General features: G+C 38.6%; 1 protein-coding gene and 1 long non-coding RNA gene across 2 annotated transcripts in view; one reads left to right on the forward strand and one right to left on the reverse strand.

Moving 5' to 3' along the window:
* LOC310737268 (craniofacial development protein 2-like) overlaps window positions 1-2,902 on the reverse strand; it is a gene marked incomplete at its 3' end in the record, with an annotated part of 390,247 nt that extends 387,345 nt beyond the window's left edge. The window contains exon 1 of the mRNA XM_083561509.1: window positions 2,803-2,902. The remainder of the gene's footprint in view (window positions 1-2,802) is intronic.
* Window positions 1-23,933, forward strand: part of LOC310739254 — a 430,707-nt gene that overhangs the window by 388,311 nt on the left and 18,463 nt on the right. The gene's annotated exons all lie outside the window — the stretch shown is intronic.

The following is a 23,933-nucleotide window of genomic DNA, read 5'->3' on the forward strand; positions in this document are numbered from 1 at the left end:
GTATGAAATTCTCATTTGTGATCCGCATATTTGATTTCGCACATGTTTTACGCTGGATGCCCTTCCTAACGCAACCCTCCCCATTTACCCGGGCTTGGGACCGGCACTAAGAGTGCACTGGCTTGTGCATCCATAATGGCTGGGTTCCAACACAATATATAAATACAAATAAGGAAAAAAAAAAATGTTCCCTTGAGTGGGGCCCTTAGCCCTTCATAATTAGCCTGGTTTCATAATTACAATAACTGTAAGTTTCTCTGGATAAGAGCGCCTGCCAATAATAGTAATTTAATGTAATGGTGGAAGCAGTGGCAGATAAAGGAACACCTTCTACCACAATGTGGAGGTGGTAGCTCATTGGTTAAGATGTTGGACTTCGTCTCAGAATGTTGTGAGTTTGAATCCCAACATCACTAAGTTGCTGCTGCTGGGCTCTTGAGGCTCTTGAACAAGGCCCTTATACCACAACTGCTCCGTTGTTGTATGAGATAATTGCAAGTTGTTCTGGATAAGGGTGCAAATGCAAATCGCTGTCTTTTTTCCAGAGTGACGTTTCCGATCGAAAGTCTAATGATTTTGTATCTTTACCGACTATACTACAATCCACACACACAGAAACAGATCATGCAATTGAAACATTACTTTATTACAGACACTTCTAAAGCAGCCTTTCAGTCCACCAGCCCATTTCACATTATAACAAACCAGTGCAACTCTTCACCATGCACTACGTACATCTATTCATACAGTACGAACTCTACTGGTGAATATTGCATGCTTAGTGTTCATTCATTAAACACACTGCATAGCTCTATCACATCATTACATAATGCACATATTGTGTAGACGGAGCTCAGCAGGCACTACCCATGCACAATGCATGCTATCATGTACTGTGGCTTTGACAGGAAACTACAAACTGAACCTTGTTGTCCATGGTATTTTTTCTAAACTTTTTTAAATGTATTCTAGTGAAGGGAAGATTAGATCATTTTAGTGACTTGGTTCTTTGAATCTCATTCATCAAAATGAATAAATCTTTTTTTATTTGTGTAGTTCATTTGGTTTGTTCGATCAGAAATAAAATCAGATGTTACATTTCAATTAAGCAGATCCACAGCATGTCTACATACACCAACTTTAACCATAGATCAAATAATTTATATATACCGTGATGAAAATAAGTATTTAAAGACCCTGCTATTTTGCAAGTTCTCCCACTTAGAAATCATGGAGGGGTCTGAAATTGTCATCGTAGGTGCATGTCCACTGTAAGAGACATAATCTAAAAAAAAAAATCCAGAAATCACAATATATGAATTTTAAACTATTTATATGTATGATACAGCTGCAAATAAGTTTTTGAACACCTGTCTATCAGCTAGAATTCTGACCCTCAAAGACCTGTTAGTCTGCCTTTAAAATGTCCACCTCCACTACATTTATTATCCTAAATTAGATGCACCTGTTTGAGGTCGTTAGCTGCATAAAGACACCTGTCCACCCCATACAATCAGTAAGAATCCAACTACTAACATGGCCAAGACCAAAGAGCTGTCCAAAGACACTAGGGACAAAATTGTACACCTACACAAGGCTGGAAAGGGCTACGGGGAAATTGCCAAGCAGCTTGGTGAAAAAAGGTCCACTGTTGGAGCAATCATTAGAAAATGGAAGAAGCTAAACATGACTGTCAATCGCCCTGTCATTATTTCCTCATTAAGAAAAAAGAACGACTGATTTCACTAAATGTAGGTGAGTAAAAAGTAATATATTTGACTTTGAAATGTAGTGAAGTTACAGTAAAAGTCTCCCCAAATAAAAATACTTTAGTGAAGTACAGATACGTGAAAAAGCTACTTAAGTACGGTAATGAATTACATTTACTTCATTACTGTCCACCACTGCATGTTAGTCATGCTTAGTCATGGGGTAAGACTACCATTAGTCTATAAACACCCATATTTAAAAGTAGCCAGTGACTCCAGGGGAAGTTCCACCACCTTGGGAACAGAACAGAGAAGAGCCTTGATGCATGTCCTTGCACTACATGATTGGTGAAATATGGGCTATTGGGCTATAGGAAATGGCCTATTGTTGTTATTACAAAATAGAATAGAATAGAATAGAATAGAATAGAATAGAATAGAATAGAATAGAATAGAATAGAATAGAATAGCCTTTTTTTTATACATTACAGCACAGAGAAATTTTTTTCCTTGCAAATCCCAGCTTGCTCGGAAACTGGGGTTCTTCTCAACCTGCTCCCTACTCGCACTACAAATCCCTACAAATATCATCCACAAACATCATAGTCCAGGGAGACTCCTGTCAGACCTCGTCCTTCAACCTGTATATCACCACTGCAAACAGGAAAGGGTTTAGAGCCGATCTTTGATACAATTCAACCTCCACCTTAAATCAGTCTGTTGTTTCTACTGCACACTTCACTGCTGTCACAAAGTCCTTAAACATGTCCTGCACCCCCTTTACAAACTTCTCTGACACACCTGACTTCCTCATACAATACCACAACTCCTCTCTCTCCACCCTGTAGTACGCTTTCTTAAAATCTTCAAAATTTTTTCTCTCAGCCTGGCTTCCACTACTCTTTCCCATAACTTCATGGTGTGACTGATCAACTTAATTCCCCTGTAGTTACTACTTTTCTCATCACTCTGTCGATCCCAATTCTGTTTCTCCAACCTCTTTCTCCTTATGCTCTCCTGCACTTCCGCATTCCACCACCACATCTCTTAATCTTCCTTTCCACTTGGTCTCCTGAACACATGAGATATCTACCTTTCTCCTCTCCCTTTACCAGTCATAGTACCAACATTTAAAGTACCCATCTGAACCTCCACTCTCCTACACTTTTCCCTTCCCTGCTGTCTCTGGACACATCTTCATCCTCTGCTTCTCCTTCTTCTACTGTCTTCTACTGTTCTTCCAACAGTAGCCCAATTTCCGGTACAGTTTTGGCTAAGAATACCTGTTGCGGTCGTTGGTAACCCGAGCCTCAACCGATCTGGTATGAAATTCTAATTCATGATCCGCATATTTGATTTGGCACATGTTTTACGCTGGATGTCCTTCCTAACGCAACCCTCCCCATTTATCCGGGCTTGGGACAGACGCTAAGATTGCACTGGCTTGTGCAGCCCTAATGGCTGGGATAGACAAGAAATTGCCAATGCCATGCAGATTTTAGATGTAGCAGTGTAAAGTGCGAAGGACTGCTTATTGTCTATGATTACGCCATGGTTGCTCGAAGTTACAGACAGACATTCTACCATGTAGACGCTTCCACTCAGGTGCACAGCAGCTCATTTTTGCTTGGATTTAGTTTCAGCTAATGAGCTGTCATGCATGATGAAATGCTTCCCAGACCTGCTGAGATATGTGTAGAGACATGAGTGGCTGATGGAGGAAAGTGGAGGAGGAGTTGATCAGCATAGCAGTGATTTAAAAACCCAAGAGGGCAAGAGCAAAGAAAACAGGGGAGAACCCAGGACTAAGCCTTGTGGGACACCGGTGGAGAATCTACATGGAAGTAGGTGTAGGAAGCAAACATTACCATGCTGTAACACTAATTCCCAGAGTCTTGTTATTAAATATGTTGAAAGCTTCTAAAAGGTCCTTGATGGCCACTTTGCAAAGACTTAACAGCAGACAGCCATCAAGTGAATGTCCTTGAACATCTCATTATTATTAGATAACATCTATACCGCGTTATTATTATAATACAACATTACATTAGAACCTGGAAACATCACAGTACCTTATTGTTACAGGAAACACATCTACATTTATAATAATAGCTTTTGTCAGATACCTTTATCCAGAGTGACTTACAACTAAGCAGCTAATGGTTAAGGGCCTTGCTCAGGGGCCAGGCATGGGAACTTGGTAGTGATAATATGATTTAAACTCTTGATCTTTTGATGTTAAATGTTCTCATTACAATGGCAGAACATTTTATCACTACGAAAAAAATCTCAATATTGAGTTATTATGGGAAAAAAATCTCGGTATAGCTGAAAAACATCTTATTATGAAATGCGTCCCATTATTATAAGGAAAACTTGCAATTGTGAAAAAAAATTGCAAAAAAAACAACTTCTGTTAAAAATATGTTGAGATCATGAGAAAACAATTTTTATGTTGAAATCACAAGAAAACTAGTTTTATGTGGAAAGAACACAAAAACAACTTTAATGTCAAGATCACAAGAAAATAAGGTCGAGCTCAAAAGAAAACTATTTTTGTTATGTTGAGATCATGAATAAATAAAGTCGTGATCACGAGAAATCAGCATCATGGCTTTTATTAAAAATGCTGGATCCTTTGAAATTTGCAACTAAAACGTAGGAATCGCCTCTAATGCAAACTGGACATGTTGCCAATAGCATCGATAAGTGGTCGCTTATAGGTTAAGGGCTCTGGGTTACTGATCGGAAGGTCGAGGTTTAATTCCTGTCATCCATTTGTCACTCTAGGACCCCCTTAGCAAGGCCCTTAACTCTTTGTGCTCCAAGGGCTCTGTGTCATCTTTGACCCCAGTCAGACTACTGTAAACAATAGGCGGAGTCACAATATGTTATACACCTTAACAGTCAGCTGCTAAACGGCAGATAGTGAGACCTAGTGCTCCAGCCATGCAAAAGACATTATCCCGCTGAGCTTGTATGTTGAAGCAGCTTGAGTTTTTTTTGTTCCAATAAAAAAAAAAACAACAATACTGTAAATACCACACTGCCTGCCATTCAGCAGCTCCCTGTAAGACAGGTTTCATTGTTCAGCAGTGTTCGCTGCTTACAACAAAGCTTTGAGAAGCCAAATCTAGAATCCCACATTGCACACTGCAACTAGCAATGGCATCAGGAATGATACCGAACAAAACGAGCACCGGAAACATCACGAATGGGTCGATATGTCGCATATTTAATGTATTTCGAATTGGAATTGTTCTTTAGTCCATTGATCATAGATCTAATTCTATTTAAATATCAAAACTTCATGTGAGGAGTGGTTTATTATCCTCAAAGAAGAATTAGTGTTTTTATTTTCAGGTTAAATCATGCAGATCAATCCACCATACATTTTTTGAATAAAAAGATGTGCTAAAGGTGAGACAGATTCTGGTGCCATCGAGCTGCTTCTTTCTGAGCAGGATAATAGTTTTAGAGAATGAGGAAGCGCTCTGCAGTCGACATGATCAATATTTCAGAGCGGAGAGACCCTCCCAGACACCTTTTTCTTTTTCCGAAGTCAAACGACGTCACAAGCGAGACGGCCTTTGATCTGACCAGACAGAGGAAGCCGTGTCAGACCTGCGCTCTTACACAAACGCCCCTGGACCCGGGTTGTAGAGCGGAAGCCGAGAACTAATCCATCTTTTTCTTTCTTCTTTCTTCCGATTAAATCCATCTCTGCAGAGCAACGAGGTCACTGCGAGGCAAAGTGTAAGCGTACGAGTGTGAAATGCTCCTCTACATGCATACAGATCACAAAGCCGAGTAATTAAACCAACCTGCATTCGGCTTCCACAGAAAACAAGGCATGTTTATTATTTAAAGTCCCCATGAAGTGGCTTGATTTGATTCTCATATGATGCCACGCTTCCCTCCTTCAGCAAGCACACATGCCAGAGCGTTACCATTTGAAAGGTCAGGGGTTCAAGCCCTGGTATTGTCAAGTTGCCACTCATGGGGTATCTGAGCAAGGCCCTAAACACACTGTGATCCAAGGGGGCTGTATAATGGTGACCCTGCACTCTGACCACAGTTTACTAACAACGCTACGATATGCAAAGAAAGGATTTCACTGTGCTGTAATGCACATGTGACAAATACAGTATAAACCGCCTTTCTCTTCTTTTGTTTCTTTTGAAACAAGAAGTAAAAGTTTACATTTACATTCATGGTATTTGGCAGAAGTCCTTATCCAGAGTGGCTTTGCTCAGGAGTGGCAGCTTGATGTGGCTGGGATTTGAAATCCTTGGGATCCAAAGTCCAACAGAACACCATCATCACAGTAACCCAAACAACATCATCAAGGACTCCCGTCTCAGTCACTTAGTCTCTTCAACCTCCTTCATTCATCCAAGAGGAGATACGGGACAGGAACTGCAAATGATCTGAGGAAGTGATACCTTTGTAGTGGTTTTGATGTTAGGCTTTGCCTCAGAAGATTGTAAGTTTAAATCCCAGCACCATTCCTGGGCCCTTAAGCAAGGCTCTGTATAAATGAGATCATTGCATGTTCCTTTGCATAAAGACATCTGCCGAATGCTATAAATATCCATGCACATACCAAACCCAGTGTACGAGAGTAGTTTCTGTGTTGAATAAATGTTACAGTTGATATGATTTCATGCTTTTGGTTGCTGTTTAAAACACACAAAAAGGAATGTGTCTAGTCTATTTGTCATGCTCACACATATTCTTCACAACCATTCTATCATCTGATGCAAATGTTAGCAGTGCTAATTGATCAACTGTAAGATACAGTAAATACGCCTGAGTTAGCCCAAATGGCTAATTTTCATCTGTTGCCTCTTGCCAGATTTAAAAAAGGCAACCTAAAAATAAAAAACACAGTAAATTATCCCACACAAAAATACAACATTTACAATTACATACACTAACAGCTCTAAGGATAATAATAGCAGTATAAAAATACACGATTACAAATATGATTTTAAAATTAACTATTTCTTTAATTTCTATTTAAATGTTGAAAAATCTATGTAATGTCATGTAATCTAGAGTGTCCAATAACGCCAGACTGACCAATGTTCAGTGTTGGGCAAAGTTACTTTTAAAAGTAATGCATTACAATATTGAGTTACTCCCTAAAAAAGTAACTAATTACATTACTTATTTACTTTTTATGGAAAGTAATGCGTTATATTACTTTTACGTTACTTTTGCGTTACTTGTATCTCTTTCACGCCTTACAGGTGTAACAGGTGTAATATAGATAATTGCCATTAATAAATAAGTTATATTACAGCAAAAAACATGTCTTAAACATTTAAAATGTTTAATAACTTCTTAGAGAAAAAGAGGATGATAGACTAACTTTTGACCACAAGGCTGAACACTTTCCAGTCGCACTTCTGTCATCAGTAATGTAACTATCGTTCGTGTATATAAGGTTGAGGGTGTGGGCTGCACACCGGTGATGTGGAGGGAGAAAATACCTTTTGCTGTCATCTCGTAAAAACTTCATGCAATTTCGTAAATATGACCTCGTCCTCGTCTACATCATTCTCTCCTTCATCATCAGCTTGAAACATTTTGAACGCTTTTATCAGTGACCGTGGCAGTTTGTCTTCCCACAAAGAGCAAATGAGCTGTGAATTTGCTCTCTCTCTCCGCTGTGATGGCATCGTACGTGTGTCTCCCACGGAGAACTTTTATTCTGAGCAGTCCATAGAGCTGCAGTGGTGGAAACATATTCCAAGTCGGCAAAATAAATGAATGTGTAAATTTATAAAGTAAAGCGCTACTTTACTCGTTACTCCAGAAAAGTAATATTATTACGTAAAGCACGTTACTTGTAACACGTTACAACCAACACTGATTATATATATATATATGCACACCTCAGTGTGCAGGTATGGGAAAAAAGGCAGACCCTGGCGTAGAGGCAGCGATGTCGGTTGCAGGAAACATTTGTCCAGTTTGCTTAGAGGGCGTTGTTTCTGCATATTGGCTGGCCAGGTGTCGCTACCTTCAACAGCTACTCAAGCTAAACTGGCTGTGAGGACGTATCCTTTACAGGATTGCTGGCATCCATACCCTCCCCCTCCTTGAAGGAAGAGAGGTGGCGTGCTTCTGAACCTAGAGAGAACGATCAAACTGCACTGGGACTGCGAGCCCCATGACCTCAGTCGCCTCTTCGCCTTGGCGGAAGCGGGGCCAGAACCATGAGGAGCACGGGCGCCCTCCTCAACGAGCGCCCTACGAGAGCGAAGCATCCGCATGGGCATTTGCATGTGAGCAGCCAGCTCCCTTGAAAGCTGACTGAGCATGCTTCACTCCCAAGCAAGCGACACAGCCAGACGGATTGCTTGCTATCCATCCGAGCGCTTCCTTTACTCTCGTAACCAGCCATCTCCACCGCGTGTGTTCTTATAACTTCCTGGTTGTGACGTCACCCCGTCGTCGGACAGATTCCACACGTGATACAGGGCATGGTCATGCGGAAGCGTTCCCAAAGCGTTGTTGACGCAGCTCGATTTCCTGAAAGGGAAACCTTTAGAGGAACCAGACTCAAAGAGGGGAACCTTCCTCATTTAAGTGATTTCCAGGGTGTAATTATAAATCTTAAAAACAATACAAAATGCCAGAGTGTGAGATTATGAGTAATGTCCTTTCTACAGTCTTGTACATTCAGTTGACATTGTGGAACCAGGAGCTACTGAGCAACTCATAAAATAACTCAACATCTTTTTGGCAGACTGACTGTTGTTACTGCTGTGTTTGCTGATCTGCCTGCTCACACACCATGTGCAATCTTTGCTAAAAGACCCAGAAGCAAAGGTAGTGAAATAAAAACCTGATTTTTTCATTGTGTTTTGTCTTTTTTCAGAATTCAGACAGAGACCTCAACAAGCTTTTCTGGTTATCTGACAAAAAATAAATACGACCTTCAGGCACCTCGGGAGCAGCTGGAGGGAGAAGAAGCGCTTATTAAAAAGGAAAAACAAGTGACATGCTTTTAATGTGTGTCAAGAAAATGCCTCTGGTGGTGGTGTAAAAGCACTTTTACTAGGGTTGTGGCCGAGTCATTATTAATACAAATTAATTACTCTGAACCAGGAAATGTAAATACGAATATCATTTTGTTTTGTATTGTTGCGTTACTAGAACTGGACCCACAGCGTGTCTGATTGAAACCAGAGGTGTGCATCAGGACTCGGTTCCAATAGGAGGCAACAATATAATTGTGCAAGTGGAAAGTTTTCTTTACTTTCATCCTTCCTTCCTCATTAAAGGTGTAAGAACTCGCAGAAAAAAAGATAAAGGAATAAAATTTCTAAACTCCAGAATAAAGTCATATCATATTGCTGATACACTTCTGGTCGAAATTTGGTAGAAATGTATCAAGTTCTGTAAAGAAATCTAAATCGGGTGTCTGGTTGAGACCCGAAGTGAAGTAGCTGAAGAGTGCTAATTAAGTGCTAACAAAAAGAAACAAGAGTAATTAGTAAGGTCATGTGATGTGCAGGGGCGCATGGGTAATGTAGTCCTGTGAAAATGTGCATTTACATTTACCTCCAAAATCTTTAAGCGTACACTCTGGAGGTTTATTAGGACACAGTCTATCAAAATGATCAATCCCAAACTCCTTTGGAAGAGAAAATAGTTTAAAAAAAAAAGATATTTAATATAAAAAAGTGATAAGAACCCATGGAATTAGGTCAGGCTTCAGATTTACATTTGTGCAGACGCACTTACAATTTATCTTGTTTACACAACTGAGAAGATATGGAGTTAAGAGCCTTGCTGAGGAGTCCAGAGGTGGCAGCTTGGTGTGGGTGGGATTTGAACACACAACCTTCTACGCTAAGGTCCATTGCCTTAACCACTACACTACAACCTCTCTACTGGATGTGGTTTGAAGACTTCTAGAGGCAGAGATACAAACTTTGAGGATGAATTTGGACTATTTAATCTTAACACTCTTCTGCAGTGGCTCAGGGCCGCAGTTTGCATTTGATTGCTTATTACTGCACACCTTCACAATGATGAAACTGTAATAAATGGACATTCGTGTGTTGAGGATGTGGATGGTTTCCCTTTTGAGAGGAATCTGGTTTCGCTCTAGGTTTCTTCCTAATTCCATCTTTATTTCTTGTCACTGGCTCGCTCATTAGGGACAAACTTACAGTAATAAGTAACTTATAGGCACTAAACTTATACAGATAGTCCCCGAGTTACGATGATTCAAATGAACCAGCACTACGATGAACCAGAACTCGTTAACGTATATCTCGCAATATATGTGTGTATAGTTTATACAGTACAGTAGTGTAAATTGTGCTGTTTTGCTCTTAATTGCTCTCAATTTTATACTGTAATGTGTTAAGTTATTAACAGTTATTAACACTGCCCCATACTGATCACCAATCGGTCTCTTTTATACACGTTTATCCCTGTAAAGCTGCTTTGAGACAATGTTCATTGGTAAAAGCGCTATACAAACAAAAAGAAAAGAAAAAATAAGTTCTATCTTATATTATGGCTTTCAATGTTTTCAGTGGAAATCAATTGCCGGCGGGCAAAAGGAGGTCAATAATCAAGATTAAAAAGGAAATCCAGATAATAAACTCATCGTTTTTTGCCATAAACCATATACCAACACATAAACAATATACCAACACATTCCTACTTATTCAATAGGAGCGCCATATTTCTTCACTTGCATCCAGATTTCTGTCATGCGTAACCCTTGACCTTGCTTTTATTTATTTGCTTATTTACTCTAATAATGAGTCTTGACTGCGAGCCAGAGGCGACTGTATCGCTCAATGTCAATATATCTCCGAGATTAGATACTCTGAGCTCTCAATTTGGTGCTTTAAAAGAGCTGTGCACAACAGAAGCAGGGCGGTTCGTCCGACCTCCAGAGCGTGAAGCCGTTATTGACCATATTCAATTACATTCAATTAAAGTACTTCATACAGAACATTTTTATTGACCATCGTTCATTTTAACGGGGCATGAACAGGAATATGTATTTATTTTAATGTTGCTGTGTAAATACGCACGAGCTGTAACAAAGAGAAAAAATAACCACGCGTTATAAATATTTTATTCAAGGCTTTTCGGGTAATAAATAATTACTAATCTGTGCTCAAAGCCTGGTGGATCTCCGACTGTACGATAATGAGTGTTTCACATCGGCTCGAAAACAAGGTACTTTACAATGATTTTTTTATATTAAAAATGCAAAAAAAGCCGAGCGACGATAAGTAGGCCACTGCGAGCAAACTAACGAACTCCACCAAATAGATTTAATCATATTCCTAATTAAAGTGTTTTTATCCGTGGTGGATAAAATACAGAAACCATGTAACTGAGTAAAAGTATAGATACAGTAGGTAAAATGTGACTCCAGTAAAAGTAAAATTGTCCCTTTAAACTTTCACTTCAGTTAAAGAACAAAGTTTTGCCTTCAAGTATTCAAAGTACTGATTTATTATAACTATATTGTTTCCTTTTATCATTTTTATCACAAGACTCTTTAATTAATCAACTCAGTTTATGTGAAAAGACTCGACTGTGACTCTCAGCACACTGATCTATTAATAGAATGATATTAATGACTTAAACACTGATTGATTTCTATTACAATAATCATGAACCCAAAACCTGCTTTTCAACTACTTCAAATCGCATGTGAAGAATGTGCTTGTGAAGAATTTTTCAACCATAAGGGTTTTAGTAAAGTCAAAGCACATACGGCCGAAAAATCCAGGTGTCCCAATACATTTGACCTTACAGAGTATATCGAAATAAATATGATAAAATATACTTATTTATTTGTTTTTTGTAAATTAAACTAAAAATGGATTTTACCTCAGTAATCATTATCATAAGAAATCAACCTCGAAATAATATTTTTTTAAAACAAATAAAAAATATAATTAAATCTTTTGGTCATCAATATGAAATGTTTTAGATTTAAATAAAGACAATTTCAATAGATTTTCTGGCTTTTTATTATTAGCACCCACAATAATAAATATGCTTTTGATTATGTGTATCTTTTTTTTTTCTTTTTTCTTCTACCGAACCTCGCCTATAGGTTTCCATCAAATCCAAAGAGCATGACCGATTCCACAAAAAAATAAATAAAAAATCAGGATCCAGATTGAGGCACATCCCAGAAAACCTGAAGCTGTGAAATTGCAATTGAAGGTGCTTCCTTTAACAATGGACTCAATGGGGTGAATACTTTCGCTCACAAAACAGGTCAGTTTTTTAAGTTAATTAGTGTTTGGGTCAAAACGCAAGAACATTCAGGACTGTTTGAAAAGCACGTCATGCAAGACAAAGGGTAGGAATTTCGATTGAAGATGTAGTAGTTGAATTTGAAATAAAATTGCATGCTCCTGTCAGTCATTCTCGACTCGAATTATAAGAGCAAATTGGGTCTAAATGTGGAATGTGATGCTCAAAAAATAAATAACATTCTTATGACCAGGTGTCTGCAAACGTTTTACGATATAGTGAATATATATAAAGGGTTCAAACAAGACCAGTGAAGATCTTTTTTTGCCGTATCACACAATTAGTCTCATATCTCTGAAGAATTACTTCCCATTTTCACTTCAGCTTCAGGCTTTTAAAAAAAGCTACAATTGAAAACAAATATCATGGTTTTTTTTTTCTCACCCTCACTTTTTCCTTTCAATTTGTAGAGGTTCGCTCTAATATCTCGGCCAACCGGAGGTCTCAGAAGATGACTACTTCGATTTCTGTCTCATTTGAGCGTTCATTGTGCCCTACAGTGCTCGAAATGGAGGTCATTCCCAAAGCGCTGATGTCGGAGACAAAGTCATTTTCTTGGAAAAGACCTGTAGCGGTGGACAAACAACCAACACTCAAGTCTTTCTTCTGGCTTTGTTGATAGTCAGCTGGAAAAAGAAGCACAAACTGGAGAGGATTTTTTTCTTTTTTTTAAACCACACACTGGATTAGACAAAAAGTGTTACATTTATTTACTGTATACAACTTCAATTCAGTTTTATTCCTGTAATGCTTTTATGAATATTCATGTCATTAAACAGATTTTCAGAAATACTAAGTAGATTTACATCCTCAATGAAGAAACCTTCATTTTTTTGGTTAGAAATATACTCTACATTAACAAGACAAACCGAGAATAAGATTGATATGTGCCTCTTTTTGAACATCTCATTCCACATCAGTCTCCATTTGCTCTTAAAATACCATGTAACACATTGGTTTTCTTGCAAAAGCCTGAACATTTCTCAAAATCCTCAGTTCATCGCTCAAAAGTAAGTGTCAATGGATTTCCCATCAGAGAAACAAGATCACCAAAATGTTTAATCATGTTGTCAGTATGATGATTTGCATTCAATGAACTGAATTCAATGATGCTGAGATGTTTTTGGGGGTTAAAACTCTTCAGCTGAAACCAGTATAATATATTTTGATCAACATGAACATAAACAACTGATAATGTAGGAAACAGCAGACACTCGTACACAATCCATTAAATGGATGTAAAAAACGTTTGCGATTTGATCAAAGCAACAAGAAATGTTCTTATGATGAGCACAAATGACTAAATGACGAGGTTGAACAAGTCGTTTTGAGAATTTTATTTCTGATCTAAAAAACGCTCCAAAGCGACTGAGAAAAACTGCAATTACATTAAAAGTAGGTTTTGTTTTACCTCAGAAATTAAATTCTTCACTAGACAGTCCTCAATAATAACACTATATTAAAAAAAAAAAAAAAAAATATGATCTTTGTATCATCATAATAAAATATTTTAGCATAAAAAAAACATTATATAAATATAAACTTTTTATTTATATATTTATTTATTGTATTTTGCTCTTTTTGTACATGGAGAATTTACACAAACACCTCGGTTTCAACAGAGCAGCTTGGGAATAGTTTGCTTCCCTTCCTGGAAGGTTGCTCAAACCAGGTAACATGAAGAGAGTCCACATCTGTCCCATGCAGTCTATCCACTGGTGTCCCACAAGGCTCACTACTTGGTCCTCTCCTTTTCTCCCACTATACCCACTCTAGCTGTGAAGTCATATCCTCACATGGGTATTCTTTCACTGCTACTTAACTCATTCTCTTTTCCTCCCTTAGATACCACAGATTCTGCTCGGATCTTGGCATGCTTGGCGGACATATCATCATGGATGACTGCTTATCAGCTAAAATTCAACCCCAGTAAAACAGAACTGCTGGTCATCCCAGGTGAGGAACTCAGAGCAAATTTCTGCTTTCCCCTTTAGCCACTGTTTGCAACCTTGGGGTAACTTTGGACAATCAACTGTCCTTCTTGTCACATGTTGCTACTGTGGCTTGTTCTTGTCGGTTTCTTCTCTACAACATTCAAAGGAAAATGTGTCATTTTATTTCAATTCAATAAATTTTTATTTGTTAGCGCTTTTAACAATGAACATTGTCTCAAGGCAGCTTTACACAGATAATGTGGTGATAAAAATAAAGATGTTCTTTATAAGTGTAAGTTTGTCCCTGACAAACAAGCCGGTGGCGACTGTGGTAAAAAACTTCCCGAGATGGCATAAGGAAGAAACCTTGAGAGGAACCAGACTCAAGAGGAAACCCATCCTCATCTGGGTTTCACCAAATGTCCATTTATTGCAGATAAACGATGTTGAGGTGCCGTAATGTGATCAGAAGCCAACTGTAATCCTGAGTCAGTGTAGCAGACTGTTGACATTAACTGCAATCCAAATCCATTCTCAAAGCTTTTGTTCTTACTCCGGAATTACATGGAACCACCCAAAGCGTTGATGGGAAACCGTCCCCAGTTGCACAGAGTGGACTTCAATCGAAAAGAGAACACTATCCAGAGGCAGGCCTGGACGAAGTGGGAAGATCCACAGAGGGAAAAGGGGCAGGAACAGTGGTCACCGGAACCTCAAGAGCATGTTTAACTCGACAGAGAGAGAGAGAGAGAGAGAGATAGAGAGAAAGAGAGAGAGAGAGAAAGAAAGAAAGAAAGAAAGAGAGAAAGAAAGAAGAGGGGTGACAGGAAGAGAAGGATATGGATTATTATGTGTCCTTATTGTTGTATGAAAGTTAGTATCACTGTGCAGTTTGGACTCCGGCAAGACTCGCTATGGCAGCATAACTAAAAGGGAGAACCAGAAGGTAACACCGACATTAGGGATGTCTGGGATAAGAAATGACCCACCACACCACCATCAACAAACCTGAGTGAACGTGTGAGAATGAGAGGACGACAGCATACAAATATCCCAATTCACCAAAAACTCTGTATCCATGATCCCTCCAGATCTGCGCCTTTACCTACGAAAAATCTACTGATAAAAGACTTTCAGCCTCGACTTGAACACTAAGACTGTGTCTGTGTCCCGAACACTGATTGGAAGGTTGTTCAATAACTGTGGGGCCTCATAAGAGAAAGATCTGCCCCCTGCTGTAGTCTTCAATATTTGAGGTACCAACAAATAGCCTGTACCTTTTGATCTAAGTAGGCGTGGAGGATCATACTGGTACAGAAGTTCACTCAGATACTGCGGCACGAGACCTTTAAGTGCTTTATACGTCAGTAGTAGTATTATATAATCAATGCGAGATTTCATTGGGAGCAGTGTAGATTGAGAGCAGTGTAGATGATTAAAACAGGGGTGATGTGCTCATATTTTATCTAGATCTAGTGAGGACTCTTGCTGCTGCATTCTGTACTAACTGAAGCTTATTTATGCACTTACTCGAACACCCAGACAGTAAAGCGTTAACAAAAGCATAAACTAGTTTTTCTGCACCCTGTATTGACATCATATTTCTAATTTTAGCAATATTTTAACAGTGAAAGAAGACGATTCTGGTGATATTATTCACGTGAGACTCAAAGGAAAGACTCGGGTCAATAATCACACCAAGGTCTTTGACTGCTGTACACACTGAGACAGAAACACCATCCAGAGATGCTATGGAATCGGAAAGTTTGCTTCTAGCTGCATGTGGTCCTAGTAAAAGTACTTCCGTCTTATCTGAGTTGAGCAGAAGGACCTTATTAAGCATCCACTGTCTAATGTCCTTTACACACTCCTCCTTGTTAAGCTGATCTCTCTCATCTGGCTTTACTGAAATATACAGCTGTGTATCATCATCATAGCAATGGAAGCGAATCCAATGTTTATGAATAATTTCACCAAGAGGCAGCATATATAAAGAGAAAAGCAGTGGGCCTAAGACAGATCCTGGAGGAACACCAAACTTTACCTCAGAAAGTGTGGAGAACTCACCATTTACATCAACAAACTGATAGCGATCAGTCAATTAAGACCTGCAACAGGAGAGAGCGGTTCCCTTTATTCCAACAACGTTCTCTAGTCTAGCATGGAGAATATTATAATGAGTGGTGTCAAAAGCTGCACTGAGGTCGAGCAAAACAAGTAAAGAGACAAAACACTGATCAGAGGCCAATAACAGGTCATTTACCACCTTAACTAGCACCGTCTCTGTGCTATGATGAGGTCCTGACTGATACATTAAAAAATGTTATGCCTCAGTAGATGTGAGCAGAACTGCTGTGGTACAACCTTTTCTAAAATCTTGGAGATAAAAGAGAGGTTTGATATTGGCCTGTAGTTGGACAGCTGACATGGGTCAAGGTAGGGATATTTATAAAATCGTCTGGATTTCTTGCCTGATGTTTTCAACTTTATTATTAAAAAAGTTCATGAAATCATTACTACCTATTGATGGTGTGCATGTGAGTGCAGTGCTTTTATTTCCTGTTAATTTTGCCCCCGTGCTGAATAAAAATCTAGGATTATGCTTGTTATTTTCTATGAGGGAGGAGAAATATGCTGATCAGCAGCACTAAGAGATTTTCTAGAACTCAGGAGATTCTCCTTCCATGCTATTTAAAATACTGTCAATTTGGTTTTACGCCATTTACGTTCTAATTTCCGAGTGGTCTGCTTTAAGGTGTGTGTATGATCATTATACCACTGTGCTAATTTTTCCTCCCTGATCATTTTGGTTTTAATGGGAGCTCCATCATCTAGAGTATAACGTAATGTTGATTCTAGACATTCAGTGGCCCAGTCGAGCTCTGCGGGGTCCAACGGAGATTTAATTAATATCGAGAACTCCAGAGGATTACTGATAAAATGCGCTGCTGTAGCTGACGTGAATGTACGCTTAACACGGTAATGTGGTGAGGTACTATTGCAATGACTGATGCAGATTTTAAAAGAGATGAGGTAATGATTTGAAATAGCTTCAGACTGTGGAATTATGACTATATATACAGGATATATATATATATATATATATATATATATATATATATATATATATATATATATATATATATATATATATATATATTTTTTTTTTTTTTTTTTTCAAATGTGAATAATAAATCAAGAGTGTGTCTCCACTATGAGTGGGTCCTATAACATTCTGAATAATTCCTACTGAATCTAGAATGGACACAACTGCTGCTCTTAAAGAGTCTTTCTGATTATCAAAATGAATAATAAAGTTGCCAACACTTAATGCTTTGTCTATAGAAGCAGCTGGATTTGTGACATTGTCTTAAAGCAGCTTTACAGAATTTTAAAAGTGATGGTGAATGGTGTGTATTTATCCCTGATGAGCAGCCATGGTGACTGTGGTAAAGGAAAAACTCCATCAGATTTAATAAGAAAGAAACCTTGAGAGGAACCAGACCTCATCTTTATTTGGGTGACATCACGACTGTGATTATAGTCTTTAAACAATACAGAACACTGGAGAGAGAGAACTAACATGAGCACTGGAGTGATGTTCTTTCTACAGTCTTTTTTCTTTTGAGATTATGGAACCATGAGCTACTGAGCAACTCATAAAATAGCTCAATATTTGAGATCATCACAGATCCAACACCAGCTTCTACATGCTAGAGCCTTTAAACACTCAAAGAGGTCCAGTGTCCGAACTCCACATGGATCCAAATGGCACTAGTCCGTCTGTAGATGGTTCGGGATGTTTGCTGGGTCGGCATTTACTTCTTTAAAGGTCCACAATCTTCATGAGGTGGGACGTGACTAAAGAACTTTAAATGGTTTACATTTGTTTTTAGTTTTTTTGTGTGTGATGCTCAGTTTATTATTATAAATAGCTGTGACTCCGCCTCCTCTGCCATTTAGACGGGGATGGTGATGTAACTATACCCAGAAGGACTCACTTCATTTAATGCTACATATTCATTTTATTATTCCAGCAATACAATAAAGTACATCTACTTAAAGTCGAGTCATGTGTTAATCCATAATCGAAGAATCATATTGCATTTTGCATTTATATTATTTAAATAGTACCAATCTGAATTGAAGCAAGTTTAAATGTGCAGTATGCACACAACTTTGGTGTGTGTGTGTGTGTGTGGGGGGGGGGGGGGGTTGTGTGTGTGTGTGTGTGTGTGTGTGTGTGTGTGTGTGTGTGTGTGTGTGTGTGTGTGTGTGTGTGTGATCATATTAAACAGCTATTTATTTGAAATGCAAACATTCTTTGGCACACTGAGAAAATAATAGTGTGTTTGTACACACCCTATTTTTCAGCTTGGACCACCAGGTTGTTGTTTTTTTTTTATTATAGTTTTTATTAAGGCTTTAAAAAAAAACCTGACTCATTGATTTTCTGTCCTGTAATCACTTCACAGTTAATGTGGAAGTGTGTTCGGGGTTTGTTTTTATTAATGGTGCCAATAATCGTGTTAATGCTTTGTGTGTGTGTGTGTGTGTGTGTGTGTGTGTGTGTGTGTGTGTGTGGGGGGAGCTCGAGCTGAGACTTTGACTCCATTTTATTGTTCCAAACCTTGATGAACTGTGACGTTTCCATGGCAACAGCCCCTTTCACAAGCCACGAGGATCAGGGCGGAAATTTCATACATGCCGTCGCTCCCCTGATACGCACCGAGGCGAACAGTGTACGCCGGTGCCAAGGGACGTTTTTACCAACGAGCACATCACACCACCAAGCGGGTGTTTTGTTCTGGTCCTCAGCGTGGAGTTGGTAATAAATGAACGAATGAATGAATAAACAAACAAACAAACCCACGGTGACATTTTGAACTGAAATCCTCTCCTGCATTACCACATGGAGCGAACAATTAATATGTTGCTCAGATAAAGAGTGTGGCATGGTTTCAGAGCCGAAACAACCTCCAGGTCAGGGTGTGGGGTTTACGGATGATACATCACTGTCGTGCTCTGTGACCCAGCACCACCCGAATACTTTTTATTATGATTATTACTCCGTTATTTTTCGACACCAGATCAGCTTCCTGGCTTCGGATCAAAGATCAAATGATGCAAGAGCCGAGTCAGAGCACCGGAGCCGGGCCGTGGTGAGGCGAGGCAGGGGGCGAGGCAGGGGGCGAGGTGGGGTGTGTGTGTGTGTGGGGGGGGGGGGGGTGAGTGGGGGGTGCAGGTGTGTGGGGACGGGGTGTCACTGATCATATAGAGCCCTGAATTATTCAGACAAGTAAAAATAGTGTGTGAATCCTCCAGTTGGGGTGGGGGAGGAGAAGAGGAGCAGGAGAACCTGGGGTGATGTTGCACTCTAGTGGTGAGATGTGATATTCACATTTATAGGTGGTAATAAGATGTGAACTGGAAATCAACAGATCAGTGAGGCTGTAGAATGAATAAATACACATGATATATATGTGTGTGTGTGTGTGTGTGTGTGTGTGTGTGTGTGTGTGTGTGTGTGTGTGTGTGTGTGTGTGTGTGTATATAATGGATGATATTTAGGCTTCATCTATGTTGTAATCTCCTGCCAAAATCAGCAATATTTATTAGAATTATCAGTTTATTTATTTATTCATTTTTGTTTATTGATTTGTTTGTTTATTTATTCACTTGTTTATTTATAGTATTCAGGGTGTTTTAATAAAATCAAGACACAGTAAATTTGTTTTCGTACTTATTTCATGCTTTATTTATATAAGCAGATAAAGAATTTAAATGATTCATTTATTTATTTTATTTGTTTGTTTGTTGCATTAAATTTACCCACACAAAAAACTATTTATAATTTTTTTGTTTGTTTACTAGTTTGCTTGTTTGTTTGTTGGTTTCTTTTGATTTCATTTATAAAACACAACCAAAATTTTGTATATATATTTAAATTACTAATTAATTACTTGGTTTATTAATTAATTAATTTTGTACTTAAAAAATAATGAAAACAAATTGATTTGTTTGCTTTTAGTTTATTTATATATATATATATATTTATTTATTGTTGTTTATATTTATTGTTTGTTTATTTATTTGTTTGTTTATTAATGTCATATTTATGTTTAGTTCCAATCCAACAAGAATTATTTTATTTTATGTTTTTTTATTAATATTATTATTATTATTATTATTATTATTATTATTATTATTATTATTATTATTATTATTTTCTTTCTTTCTTTTTTTCTTTCTTTCTTTCTTTCTTTCTTTCTTTCTTTCTTTCTTTCTTTCTTTCTTTATTTGTTTGTTTGTTGTATGAGTGAGACATGACACTGAGACATGAGGGTGAGATGGTGAGACGGTGAGAATGTGACTGAATGAATCTGCACAAATATCCATAAAATCTAGTGAAACATCTACCTAGAAGAGTGAAGGTGATTATAACAGCCAGTGGAGACTCATGTGGAATGAAGCGGTTAAAAAAGAAAACACACACCAAACTCATGGTCAGGCATCTACAAACTTTGGTGTAGTTTCAGGTTCCTGGATTGGGAAAGCTCTGGTGTACTTGTAACTATCTGCAGAAGGTGTGTTTGTTAGTTTGTTCTGTTCTGTTCTCCAGCAGGACTCCACCTTTAACAGTAATGAAAAGCGTCATGCTTCACCGGTCGAACCGCTCGCTCTGAGACACGTGTGCGTTCCAGCCTGGTTTGAGGGAGTTACTCCTCCCTGAATCAACACGTTGCGACATAGCAATTTTGCCCCATGGCAGAACCGAGAACACACAGATGGCAGAATGAATCGCAAGTCACATGACCTGTGCAAGAGAGGATTCCTCTTTCATAACACTGGAAAGTCTTGATATAGACCAGGGGTGGGCAACTAATTTTTACAAGGGGCCACATGAGAAACCTGAATTGTGTCAGAGGGCCACACCAACGATAATATTTTAGGGATGCACTGAAATGAAAATTCAATTCAAAAGGCAATGAAATCCATCATTTTTTGTGTTATGCCTTTTGCCTTGGCACCATCACTGGAAACTTTCCTGCCTTTTCATAAACGTCCTCTACAGACGGAGTGCGCATGCTCGGATTGACTTTACTTTTCTGCGTTCTTCTCATATTTAGAAGGCAATCGGGATGTTTGGATTTCAGGTGATGAATTAAACCCGACTTGGAGAAACTCTTTGCAGATACACCCCCTCTTAAAATTTCAGCATTGCATGTTCTGCAAATCGCTCTCCACACACCGCAGACATGTTGCTCTTATCCAGATAACCGTGTGCTGCTGCGCTTTTTTATTGCATCATTACAATTGTGTTTCCGCCGTGTTGTTTTAGTGATTTAGGTATTTCGGCCGAAAGTTTTCGGTGCATCCCTGTAATTTATGATTGTCCTCACGCGGGCCGGACAGGGACGTACAAAGGGCCGGGTGTGGCCCGCGGGCCGTAGTTTGCCCAGGTCTGATATAGACCCTTCGTTTGATACAGAGGCTGGTGTGGAATTCTGGGTAATTATCGATCTTGAAAACACATTGTATTGTTTTCAAGCTTGATTATGATGCATATTGCTATAAAACAAGATCTTGGCACCCACAGAGCATGCATTTCCATAGATGAGAACTTATTCTGTTTCTCCATCCTGATTGGTCAGAATTTGATCATTGGCGAATTAGGTTCAGCAACCGATGATGCAGTAAAATACAATGTTATGAAAAGTCCTCAGTCCATTTTATACTGTTTTTAGATTTCACCTAATCTTTAAAAGAATGTGATCTGATATAGGGTATAGGGTATATAGGGCTGGACACTTGACAATACTGAACATCCTGTTCCACATTGAGTCTCTATTTGCTCTTATAATGAGCTTCTGGGAAGATGTTTCACTAGATTTTATGGCGGTTTGTGAAGATACAGGCGGCCACATGTGTGTTAGTAATGTCAGGTACTGATGTAGGTGAGAAGGTGAGGAGATCTGGGGGTGCAGTCAGCAGTCACATTCATCCCAAAGGTGTTCAACAGTGTTGGTGCTCTATAGCAGGAGATTTTCCACTCTAACCCATGAAAAAAACATTTCTTCATGGCGCTAGCTTTGTGCACAGGAGCATTGTCATGCTGGAGCAGGTTTGGGCCTCCTAGCTCAAATGAAAGAAACATTTCTTGCTACCAAATGCACAGTTGTGTGCGTCCAAATTCATGCTAACATTTTGAGAAAGAACTACATTTGGCTGTCCATCAGGTGTCCCAACACTTTTATTAATATAATGTAGATTTGCTCAGTTATTTGGATTGATAGAGGCATTGTTATGCCGAGTGGTCAGATATGGGTACTGCAACAACAACAATAGACCACTGGGGCAGGACTCAAGCTGCCCCATGCTAGGGAAAAAGAGCAGTGGAATGGACAGTAAATAACAGGGTTGCCAGATTTGTCTAGTTTAAAAATGGCCACCAGTGAGTAATGAGTTTAGAAACAAAAATGAATGCTGTATATATAGAACCCTCAAAAGTCTCTGTTTAACCTTTATGGTTGTATTCGTAAGGTTTTAGCTTGCTATAAAATTATTTATTTTAACACCTCTTCCAAAGCCCTGTGTCCGTGTTTAGAAATGATCCGTTTATTATTTATGCATGTAAAAGCTCAGATTTTTTCAATACATTTGCACAAAAAGTAAGTGACAACGTGTGTCTATAAATCTGGAACGGTAAATTCAACAAGCACATGCTTTGTACATGTAGACATGATTACAGGGTGGATAATAGAAGTACATTGGAAATGCATGCACACTACAGTTACATAGCATCTCTTTTTTCCATGACCAAATTCTTCTCTACCAGTTTCAGGTCATTTTTTTCCAGGCTCTGAGATGATTTTGGGCTGCACATTTTGTTGGCACCTGTGTAATAATAATAATAATCATAATAATCATAATAATCATAATAATCATAATATAGCTTCAGTGCACATCTTGCTAGCATAACACTGCTCAAAACAAGATCTTAGCATGTGTGATAGATGAGAGGTTCCCTGGGAGAGCCCTGGATTCCTTTCTCTCTGATATAAAAATGCAGTGTTTTTTTCTAAACATGATACACAAGCTTTTCTGAAAACATGGGTTTCTTGTCAGTCTTATTAACAACACGGTGTTGATGAGTGAAAGTGACAGGGCGTGTGAACAGACACGAGGAGAATCAATGTCGCTTGGTTTTCTGTTTTTTTTCTTCTAAGTTTGGAGAGCAGAAAAAGATTCTATCAGTCAGGATGTAAAAGTAAAAGGCTGAGAAGGCAGAAAACAGATCTCAGCAGGCTGGCAAGGCAGCAAGTTTTTTCACGAGTTGCCCATTTCCTTGATATTCAAAGGCTGCGATTACTTACGCTCAGTCATCTAGAATGAGTTCGTTCTTATTTGTAGGGTTGATGTTCATTTTCTTTGCGAAAGTTTTTGGACACCTAATTATAAAATGTGCTTTCTTTTTGAACATCCCATTCCTGCTCTTATAAGAACCTCCACTCTTATGGGAAGATGTTCCACTAGATTTCGTGGAGCCCCACAAGCGTGTTAGTAAAGTCAGGTACTGATGAAGGTGTGGTGAGGAGGCCTGGGGTGCAGTCAGCATGAAAAATGTATCCCAAAGGAATTCAGTAGCTCTATAGATGAAAATCTTCCACTCCTGAATGTTCAGGAACGTTAGTAATAACATTTAAACTGTTTTCAAATTTTCAAATAAAACAAATGATTGTATTGAAGTGACATAATGTCTAGATGATTTTAGTAGGGTACCATAGGGGCTGCGGGGGTGCATAGAAAATTCACTGTACACTAATCCCACGTTTATCGCGGTGGTTATGTTCCAAAAAAAACGTCCACGATAAACGAAAAAACGCAATAAACAGACGCCACCCCAAAAATGCTATTTTATGTATACAGTACTGTACTGTATTAACATTTTACCTAATTTTATAAATAT

This window comes from Silurus aristotelis, assembly GCF_946808225.1.
Source record: "Silurus aristotelis genome assembly, chromosome: 2".
NCBI lineage: Eukaryota > Metazoa > Chordata > Actinopteri > Siluriformes > Siluridae > Silurus > Silurus aristotelis.